Genomic DNA, 10,794 nt, shown 5'->3' on the forward strand with positions numbered 1-10,794 from the left:
AGATCCACTGTCACTGTTTAAATATGGTGAACTGCTAATGTCCTCTGGGATTCTGTCATCTCTGGGTCTTTCTGGATAGGGCAGGATATAATTCCAATTAAAAACAACAGCAACAACAACAAGAAGAACAAAAACAGAGCGGAAAGAAGGTTTTTCAAAATGTTGTGTAAGCAAGAGTTAATGACAGACTTTAAAGGAAAAGGTATTAACAGATCTACACCCACACACGCACTTACGCATGCATGCATGCACACACATACATGTTCTGGGCATGGAGGAGAAGACTTCCACAGGATAAACCATCTTACCTGAGGGTAAAGTAAGATTCCTGGAAACTCAAAAGCTTCCTCTTGGAATATTAATCCACGCTGGGTCTATCGTCCTTAAACTGTACTTGTAAGATCAGAGATGGCACTGAGTATGCACTCATGAAGCTCATGCAGACCCATTTTCAGTTCCTGCTACAACATGTCATTCAAGACAATCTACTCAAACAACATGCTCCTGGGTGAGCTCTGTTGTGATAGAGATTGGTGCTGGGAGGCATATAAATTCCACTTAAATCCACGTGTCAGGTATCCAGGTTGTAGCCATATCTGTCTAGAAACAAAAGGAATCAGAACTCATGGAAGAGGTGATATCTTTTATTAGACCAACTAGATATTTGCAAATAAATATTTTATTTATAAATGTATATATTTATATATTTATTGTTTGCAAATATCTAGTTAGTCTAATGAAAGATATCACCTCTGCCACGAGTTTTGATTACTTAAACCCACAACTCTTTAGTAGTGATTTGGCCTCACCTAGTGATTGTCTGATGCTGAGAATCTGCATGCAGATCAATACAAACAAAGCTAGAGGAAGAGACATCGACACTTTGCTCAATAGCCTGGTGGTAGGGCTGTTCACCCATGAAGTGAGGACCTGGATTCTAAGCCCAGCTCACCTGAGTGAATTCCAGTTCATAGCACCCTTGCCCCAGGCAAGCACCCAAATCACCAGGTTAGGTTGGGAGAAATGTTCTCTATATCACCTGTTGAATCTGGTCCACTAGGCAGGTAAAGTTCAAAATCCAGGGGCCAAAAAGTAGTGTAAGCATCTGGATCCACACTGTGGGTATGGTTGGAAGACACATGAACATGAGTGCTATTGGTATTAGACACTGCAAAAAATTACAGGACGTATAATGCAAAGCCAGTAAACTGGTTAACTTTACCTAAACTACTAGAGAATTGCTACTGAAAGACTCATAGGAAAGAACTCTACTGGTGCCAGTAACACCAAGTTAAACCAGTTAAGGATTTTTCAGTCAGCATCCAACCAGGTTTAGTGGTTTGCAGAAGGCAGTCTCTTACCTGCTGCTTTGCCACCTGGTGGTAAAGCATAATAATAGCTACCTACCATTCACAGATAGCTGTATCTATTCGATAGATGGTCTGTGTGTTTCTGATCCTTGCATGATTTCCATTAATAAAGACAAGAAGGAGGACCCAGGGAACTACACTCTGGTTAGTCTCACCTCAATACCTGGAGTATATCCTAAGGAAGGCCATTTGTAAGCACCTGGAGGAAAGGCTGATCACAACCAGCCAGCATGGATTTATGAAAAACAAATTGTGTCAAATAAATCTGGTCTCCTTCTTTGACAAACTAACTACTTGGGTGGATGAAGGGAAAGCTGTGGATATAGTGTATCTGGACTTTAGCAAGACTTTTGACAAGGTCCTGCATGAACTTCTCATAAACAAATTGGAGAAATGTGGGCTGGATAAAACTACTACAAGGTGGATAGATAACCGGCTTAGTACTGTCAAGCAAAGGGTTATGATTAACAGGTCCATGTCAGAATGGCAGGAGGTTTCAAGTCGAGCCCCACAGGAGCCTGTACTGGACCTGGTGCTGTTCAGTGTGTTTATTAATGATTTGGAAGCTGGCATAGAAAGCTTCTTGAGCAAGTTTGCAAATGGCACAAAACTTGGAGGGATTGTGAACACACTGGAGGATGCAAGCACAATTCAGAAGGATCCCAACAAGTTGGAAAGTTGCGCTAGAGCTATCAGGATGAAGTTCAATGCAGACAAATGTAATGCGCTAAACCTCAGGAGAAATGATCAAAAACACAAATACAAAATGAGGGACACCTGTTTGGATGGCAGCTCTGTGGAAAAGGACTTGGGAATCTTGGTAGACCACAGACTCAATATGAGTCTGCTGTGTGACACAGCCACACAAAAGCTGAATGCAGTTTTGGGATGCATTGGTAGAAGCACTAGGTGCAAGACATGGGAGGTGATAGTGCCTCTCTACTTAGTACCGGTTAGGCCTCATCTGGAGTATTGTGTGCAGTTCTGGGCTCCACATTTTAAAAAGGATGTGGAAAAGCTAGAGAGGGTCCAGAGGTGGGCAGCAAAGATGATCAAGGGCTTGGACAGCAAATCATACGAGAAGAGGCTGAAGGAGGTAGGCGTGTTCAGCTTTCAGAAAAGGTTCTTAAGTGGGGACATCATAGCACTCTTCAAATACTTGAAGGGCTGCCATAAAGAAGAGGGAAAACACCTTTTCTCTCTTCCTGCAGAGAGCAGGGCATGGATCAATGGCTTGAAGTTGTAGCACAGTACATTTAAATTGGAGCTGGGCTGGATTGTGGCCAGGCCATGCCCCCTCCCCCAATGTGGCCTCATTGGGGCTGGGCCTTGTCCCTCCTTTCTTTCCCCTCCTCCCTGTGTGGCTCAATCAGGGTCAAGCCATGCCCCCTTCCCCCTACAGGGCCAGAACAGGGATGGGCCATGCCCTTGTCGCAGCTACCCCATACCCTTCAGAGCTGGCTGGCTGGGGCCCCACTGCTTCAGTCCCAGATGCTGTATCAGGACCACTGGTGGGATCCAGCTCACAGCCAGACTGGGCACAGCCCATCCAGCCCACTGGGCAAAAAGATTGAACACCACTGCTCTAAGAGCACATCTGCACCATCAGAGAACGTGCCATGGTGAGTGAGAGCATGACATGCGTGCACTCCCTGCTCTACATCCCAAAATATGGCTGCCTTAGTTCAGTGTTGGAAGCACACCAATAATTATGACTGTGACATCATTAAAAATGTTATGGTGGCACAAAGGCCAAGTAAACAGGTGTCCATGTTCTTTGTCGCACTGTAAACGCTCAACATCTGTGGCCATGACAAAGGTGGTGTTTGTGCTGCTATGTAGTGGAGGATGTTCATTTGTTTTGTGGCAAGAGAGTGTGGGCAGGTGCTCCAGGGGCTGAGGGCCCCGATCCTGTGCACCCCCAGGAATTCCTGAGCAGGATCAGGCAACTCGAGCCCCTGGAGCACCTGCCTGGCTTTCCTTGTTTACAGAAAGGAGCCCTGGGCAACCTTGGGGTGCATCTTCATAAGCAGAGGAAATCATGGTTTTCCTACTTGCAGAGAGGTATCTGTGCAAGCAGGAAACCCCAGCTCTCCCTGCTTACAGACACATGTCCCAAGATTTCCCAGGATGCCTCACTGTAAGCAGGAAAAGCCAGGCAGATGCTGCCGAGGTTTGTGGGGCCCCATGCTGCATGGGAATTCCTGGGATGTGCAGGACCAGGAGCTTCAAGCCCCAGGGTGAACATGTTGCCCCACAGCATCAATGAGTGGGACAATGATCAATGTGTGTTTCATTCAATGAATCAGATCACCCAAACTGAGATACATCCTGGGACAGCTATTCTACTTTATTTGATGATGTCTATTTCTACCGTTAGTGAGGAACTTATTGGCACATGCCCAGCAGCACACTAAGACATAGAGAACAGGTACACTATGCTTCATTTAGCACCCCTTATCGTGGTCCTTTGACAATGTAGACATGCTTTAAAGAACAACAAGCCCCTTCAATATATTCATTAGTCAGCAACTGGTATACTTCAGAAAGGACAAGACCAAACAAACTTTTAGAGGGGGATATGTTTTATTGCACCAATTATTAGTTCAAGGAGATGTTAAACAAGCTTTCAGGCATAAGCATCCTTCTTCAGGTTACTCACTTTTTGGGCATAAGTTTCCTTCTTCAGGTTTTCACATTCCTGAATTATTATGGCTACAACACTCTTGACCTACTCCTACAGCCCTGATTTGGAAGAAAACCAACCAGTCAACTTCAATTGGTCATCCAATTGAAGTTGCATTAGGTTACACCAGGAGTGGGCAGTTATTTTGCTGGAGGGCTACTTAGTTTTGGGGACCTGTCGAGGGCCACATCCATCTCATCTCATCTCATCTCATCTCATCTCATCTCATCTTGTTTCTCTTTCCATCTTTCTTCACTCTTTCTCCTTCCCTCCCACCCTCCAGAACCTGGGTGGAGCTATAGTTTGCCAGGAGCCCCAAAGCTCAGCTGTGGGCCCAGATGGGGACTTCTGCCATGGCAGGAGGGCAGCAGCAGCAGCTGTGGGTGCAGCCAGCAGGTTCCCATGGAACCCACCAGGGGTGTCACAGCTGATGCTGCCATCCACCCAATATGGCAGAAGCTCCTGCCTGGACTCATAGATGCTGCTGCCTGCAGCTTCTGGGTTGGGGCTCCAGGCAGGAGCTTCCATTGCACTGGAAGTGTGGTGGGATCAGCTGTGGACACCACTGGCAGGTTCTGTGCTGAGGCTCCTGAACCTGCCAATAGTGTCTACAACTGATACTGCCACCTGCCCGCTGTGGCAGAAGCCCTGCCCAGGTCCACAGCTGATGATGCCACATCAAGGGCTGAAGCTGCTGGGCAGAAGCAGGCCCACCCAACCAGCACCACATAGTGGCTGGAGCCACCAGCCACCTGCAGGCCAGATCTAATGAGTTGGCAGCCATTTACGCGTGGGCTGGATTGTATCTGTTAGCAGGCCAGATTTGGCCCACAGGCCATATTTTGCCCATCCCTATGTTACACCAAAGCATTTTTCCTCCATGAACTATATTAACTGGAGTGAAACAACAATGTGTTCAGAGAGTTTAGATGGGATATGGCACATAACACACAGGGAAATCAATTGGAGTTAGGTGTCTAACTCATTTAGGTGCCCACTGGGATTTACAAAGGTTACACCTCACATTTTTAGGAACCTGAGTAATCTTGTAAAACATGGCACTGACTCTTGCACATTATACTGCTGGCTGTAGCTATGATTGCACTTGCACTTTTCTGTTTGGACACTGCATGCATCTGTATGCTGGCTGTAGGTATTATATGATTTGAGACCCTGACCCAGGGCTATCTCCACCTTTATGGTGGCAGCAAGGTGGAACCTGGACTAGGTCATTTGCCTTGCCTACATGATGTTATAGTTCCTTCCTGCCACAACTTTGATGTCATTTATGGGAGGCAGTTCCTCCCATAGACGACCTTCCAAGCTCTTCCTCTGTTCTCTTCATGTGGCTCCAAAACCTCCCCTTTAACCCACCCTAACCACATGCAGACTCCAAAAGAGATGGATATTGTCAGGAGTCTCTGATGACTCTAATGGCATGTATTTTCTATAGCCATTGTGGTAGCAGCGCTCTTCTCAGCTAGCCCTGGTCCAATTATGGCCTGGTTCCTGTTGAACTTTAGCTGTTGCCAGTTAAATAGCTCAGTCCTTAAAGCCTAGTCCTGGACCCAAACGCTCCAAATCAAACAATGTGCCATGGGGGATTGCTGGTGTCGGCTCACCACACTGGCCTCAATCCCAAACTTCTTCTCAATTTGGGATCCTCTGAGTCATACATTTCACTGCCCTGGGCTTGTTGTGCAAAGTCCCTGTGGTGGTCCTGTAGGGCTTTATTGCCCACTGGCCCTTATTCCAAGGGTCTGGTCGTAAACTCCGAGGCCTCCTTTAGCCCCTGCCTTCGTACAGAGCTTGGGGCTTGGGGAAGTGCAGAGATCCCAAACTCTCCCCTTACCCCTGATTCTAATAATGCTGTCCAAGGGGTCATTTTGCGCTCAGCACTTGGACCTTTTGTTCAGTCCTCCTCCACCCAGGGTCCCCCTGACCTGCAATTGGTCCTGGTGTCTCCAGGTCAGCTGCAAGTGTTGGTGCCCGGCTCAGCTTCTGCCAATCATCTGGTTTGTCAGATGATGCTCCTCCAAGCACCCTGCTGCTCTGAATGGGTGAACCGTTTGGCTGCAGACTCCAGCTGTCCCTTGCCCAGAGGCCGTTCAGCCTGCTGCCTCAGCTGCCTGCCACTGTGTCCCTCTCTTGGGCAGGAAATACTGCTCCAGATGTTCCCCCCACCAATCTGGTACTTCATGCTGCCCCAGAAGTGCCATAGCATTTTTGGCCCATCGCTCCATCTCCCCTCACAATCTGTCTTATGCAGGAACTGCTATATTCAGTCCGGATGTGCTGGCTTGGATCCAGACATGTTTTGTAAAGTTTGGTGAGGTATCCCTGGTAAGGACAACAGTAGCAGTTGTCTGGTTGGTTATCCTGCCAGCAGGCATTGGATATCCCCATCAAAGAGAAAGCATCAAGAAAGGGTTAAGTCTCCTAATGCACTCTGTCTGGAAGATCAATTGATGTCCTTATCTGTAAATTTGGCATTGATCCATTTTTATCCCCAGCAAAAGGGGATTACTTGCATTTGGATGCCTGACCTCTTATGGATTCAAGTCTTGGAATTGTATGAGATGGCCACAGTTCTTGCAAAGAATCAGGCTGGGTAGGCTATGGATGGTAAAGCTTTTTCAGAGATAATGAAATTGCAGCCACTTGACCAGTCTGTGTTGATTGGTGTTTGCATAAAATTAGCATCTCATATTCATGTTGTATGTTTCATGTCCTGTGCAAAAGACCAAATTCTGTCCTTTACTACATTAAGCAAATCCACTGGAGCTGACATTTTTACTAAATATAGAGTATTTGAGCCTGCTTCAGCTGCCCTTTGATGTGTAAATGTCCCATAGACAGAAACGGGACTCCTGAACATATAAGGATCGCAAAATTAGGCCCTACAGCAAATATAACGTTTCTTTAGAGGATAGAAAATACATCCAAAATCCACCCCTTACCCAGTGTTTGGAAAGCTGCCACCTTCTCCCCTCTTTCCTTGAAGTAGTTTGCATTTTGAATACCTACAATGGGTATTCTAATGCTAAAAGGGCCCTAAGCATTTTCCATTGGCATAACATTCAAAGGAAAATATTCTGTGCATAGTGATTAATCTTGTGGGCTTTATATGCCCCCTGGTGGAAAATGCCTACAGTGTAACATTAAAGATTTCATGCAAGATCATCTCTGTAAACGGATGTATGATTTATGAAACATATTTGGGTCTCAGTTTCATTTAAGGCACTGTAGTATTATCATTATATATCCTGTGAATGAGAGTGCACATGATTCTGAGTTACAAATGAGCACCTGGAGTCATTTAAGAGCTGCTAGCATGATGTACATTACTAGTACAGTATAAATTGCTGGCCTAAAATTTCTTTCAGGCAAACGATGCCAAGCTCTTAATATATATAAAATGAACTTGAGTAACTTAAGCAAAATAATCACAAATTTTCCCCACAGTCTTTCCAGGATTTCAAGCTGTAGGGTTTCAGAGGATACACAATACCTTGTTACAAACCATATAATGTTTTAAAAAGTATCCATCTGACAACCTTGGCTAACATTGTATCTTCTATCTAGATTACTTCAATATGTCAGGTCCATATCACACCACTCTGTCCAATGCCAAGGATTTTTTGTCTTGTCCAACCTTTCCATCTGGAAGTAATGAGCTTAATATTCTGGCTCTACCCCCATAAAAGCTATGTCACAAAAAGTAGCAGTCTTATGAACTGTTGTATACCCTGAGGACAAATCTGAGATCCACATTGTCTCTCAAAGTTTTACTCCGATTCATTTAAAGACAAATTTTCCACTGTATCCCCACAAGAACTACAACATGCCATATGACTCTAGGAGTAATTTGACAGCCATTTATGTTTAAATCTAGTTCCTGACATGTCAAAGGCCAGATATAACTGATAATGAAGGACTAAGATATTCCTTTTTGAACAAAACACATTGCATTTAAAGTTTTGTTCTTAAAATTGCTAATCTTTTAAACCTTAGAGAGGGCCCTTATCAAAAGAAGCAGGTCTTCTTTTTTTATTTTTCTTTCTTTTCTTTTCTTTTTTTTTCTTTACTAAGTGTAGCAGCTCTAGGGGTTTGGCACATATAAGAAGAGGATAATGAGAAAAGGCATGATCTTCAGCTACAAGTTTAGTTATAACCTTTAGCTATAACTCAGTAGACTTTCCAATACCAGTCTTTTTTCAGAAAACCTCCCATTGTTGCTTGCTAGCAATGTACCCCAATCAGCATGGAAGCACGGTGGTACAACAGCTTTTACTGCAGTGTAATCTCCATCTGCTCTGAGCAGTTAGATGACATGTTCATAAAAATTCCTGTTCTCTGTTTTTATTGGTTATTATTGGACTTGTTATTATTACCACTGCTGCACTGATGATAGAAGAGCAACCCTGGCAGACATCCTGACCCATGCCAATGTAGACACAACCTGTGATTTATTTCAACTTCTACTCCTGGCACTCTACCAGTTTGACAACACTGAATCCCAAATCCAAACATCCCAGGATTCCAGGGGGAATCGCCAATTCATTTAAATCACTGGGGCTTAAAGGAGATTCAGCTGAAAAGCTTTGTTCAGAGACAGCTTGATCTGTACAAACTTGGGATTTTTAAAACCTGTTTCTGAAATGGTGTCTCTGTGCACTGAAATTAACCTCTTTCTGGCAAATTAAGTCATGACTGGAAGAATAGATCTCTATGAAAAGGTTATGCTGTGTTGTGTCTATTTTCTAGTAACACGTTTCTGATGTGTTTATTTGGAAACTTGGCATATACTTTGCTGTGCTACCCTTGGTTAATCCTGTCTTATTTTTCACTTTGAGCTACCTTTAAGTCCACCAAATATTAAATATATTTTCTTGGGCCCTGATTCTGCAATGAGAGGCTGCAGTCAGATTCTCACTGTAATCTAGAAAACACCACATAGCCTATAGGAGTATATTCACCTTATTAGAATATTGCTTGAAACTTATATTACACACAGAATAAAAAGGCTTATGATCCTGAATCTCTCTTCAAAAGTGCTACTGTGCTTCTGTTTTAAAATTCAGTGTAAATCAAGATCTTGTTTATACAGAAGTTGCTGGAAGAGGAGTGGGTCGCAGGAAAAATCTATTTGATGGATTTATAGAATCTCCTATTTACAGCCCTACAACATCATATCCACGCAGACCCTACTAGGATTTGACCTCTATCAGGATGCCTACCAAAAGACATTGGAAATATCTGAAGCCCTGGGTGGGGGCGGAGGATGTTTGCTGGTTGTAAGGCCACTTATGGTTCTGGACCAACTCACGGATTTGGACTTGATTTGGCTGATTTAGCTTGGAACATGAAAAAATTATTTAAAAAAAATTGACCTCTGTCTCAAATCTGTCAGCTTAATATTTAGGTTGTGGCAACCTTAGTGTTAGCCATATTATTGACTTTTACTACAGTATAGTGAGACCTGGTATGTTATTTGCTACAGTATAGTTCTTTTATTTCAAACTTTCTTTGTGCATTCGTTATTGAGATCAACATACCTTGAAAAAAATATTTCAAGAGTATTTATTTACAAGTCACTCACAAAACATACAGGAGCATATAGTTTTATAATTCTTAGGATTATTCTTGTTATGAGACCAGTGTCTTTCAGACAGATTAGTGCCTAAGAATCATTAATGGGACCATTTTCCCTTGAACCATGCAGTTGCAGCAAAATCAAATTGTTTTTCAAAATCAGTTTTGCTGAAATTTTATTTTTGCAGAAGGGAGGAAAGTGCTGATGATGTTTTTCTTCAATAGTTTAGGAAAAAAAAAACATTCAAATAGTCAAGTTCCACGTTTTGACTGAATAGCTCTCAGTCATTCAAATCTGAGTGGGTTTACCACTGGGCAAAAATCCTCCGTTCCAGACCCATCAGTCTGAAGCTTCAGATACTCCCCAGATCCATGGCAAACATCCTAGCTACAAGCTCCAAGCCAGGAGGCCTTGGGATTCAAATGCTCTCTAGTTTTGTTTGCTCCTAACCAAAAGACCAAGGAGCAAGGCATCGGGAAAGTGAGAATGCAACCCCCCATTACCACAAAATTGTGCAGTCTAGTTCCCTGCATTTGGGGAAGCTCGCAGGGGTCAGCCTGCCTGGAGTATGAGGGGCATGTCCCACCCTACAACAAAACTTGATCAGCTGAGAGGATCATGAGATCTCCCCTGCCAGGTAAGTATATGTACAATGCATTCACTGTAAAATAGAACATTAACATATAAAATATCTTCAAGGGGTTGCAATTCCCAGGCATTGGAGTTCATTTTGTGATGATCTGTGACTCTCTCTTTACACAGAGCTGGAGAATCATCCTAAAGTGTTGTCCATGAGTATCCTGGTATAATCTAGTAGAGGTGGTTCTCCTCTCTTCACCACTTGTCACTGACTCCTTTGCACTATCTAACCTAGGGAAGGTTGTACTCCCATGTGGATGTCTATGCCAGACTTTCCTTAACCTAACAATTTACATCTCTGGCATATAGCAAAGCTTTTCCCTGCACCAGAGCTGGGCTGCTGAAGACTGGGGAAATGTGACTGTTTCTCTTTTGTTCCCTGACAGATCTTCCTCTTTGTTCAGGTGAAATGGAAAGCTCAAGGTCCCTTTCAGGATCCAGTTCCAAATAGTTTTCATAGATTCCTAAATGGGGATTAGACAGAATTGAGATTCCTAAACCCA

At 43.8% G+C, this 10,794-nt stretch overlaps 1 pseudogene; it reads right to left on the bottom strand.

Annotated features, from left to right (window-relative positions):
- Positions 1–10,123: 10,123 nt before the first annotated feature.
- On the bottom strand, positions 10,124–10,297 carry LOC112551077 (annotated as a pseudogene).
- Between the last annotated feature and the right edge of the window lie 497 nt (positions 10,298–10,794).

This window comes from Alligator sinensis, unplaced genomic scaffold (assembly GCF_000455745.1).
Source record: "Alligator sinensis unplaced genomic scaffold, ASM45574v1 scaffold870_1, whole genome shotgun sequence".
Taxonomy (NCBI): Eukaryota; Metazoa; Chordata; order Crocodylia; family Alligatoridae; genus Alligator; species Alligator sinensis.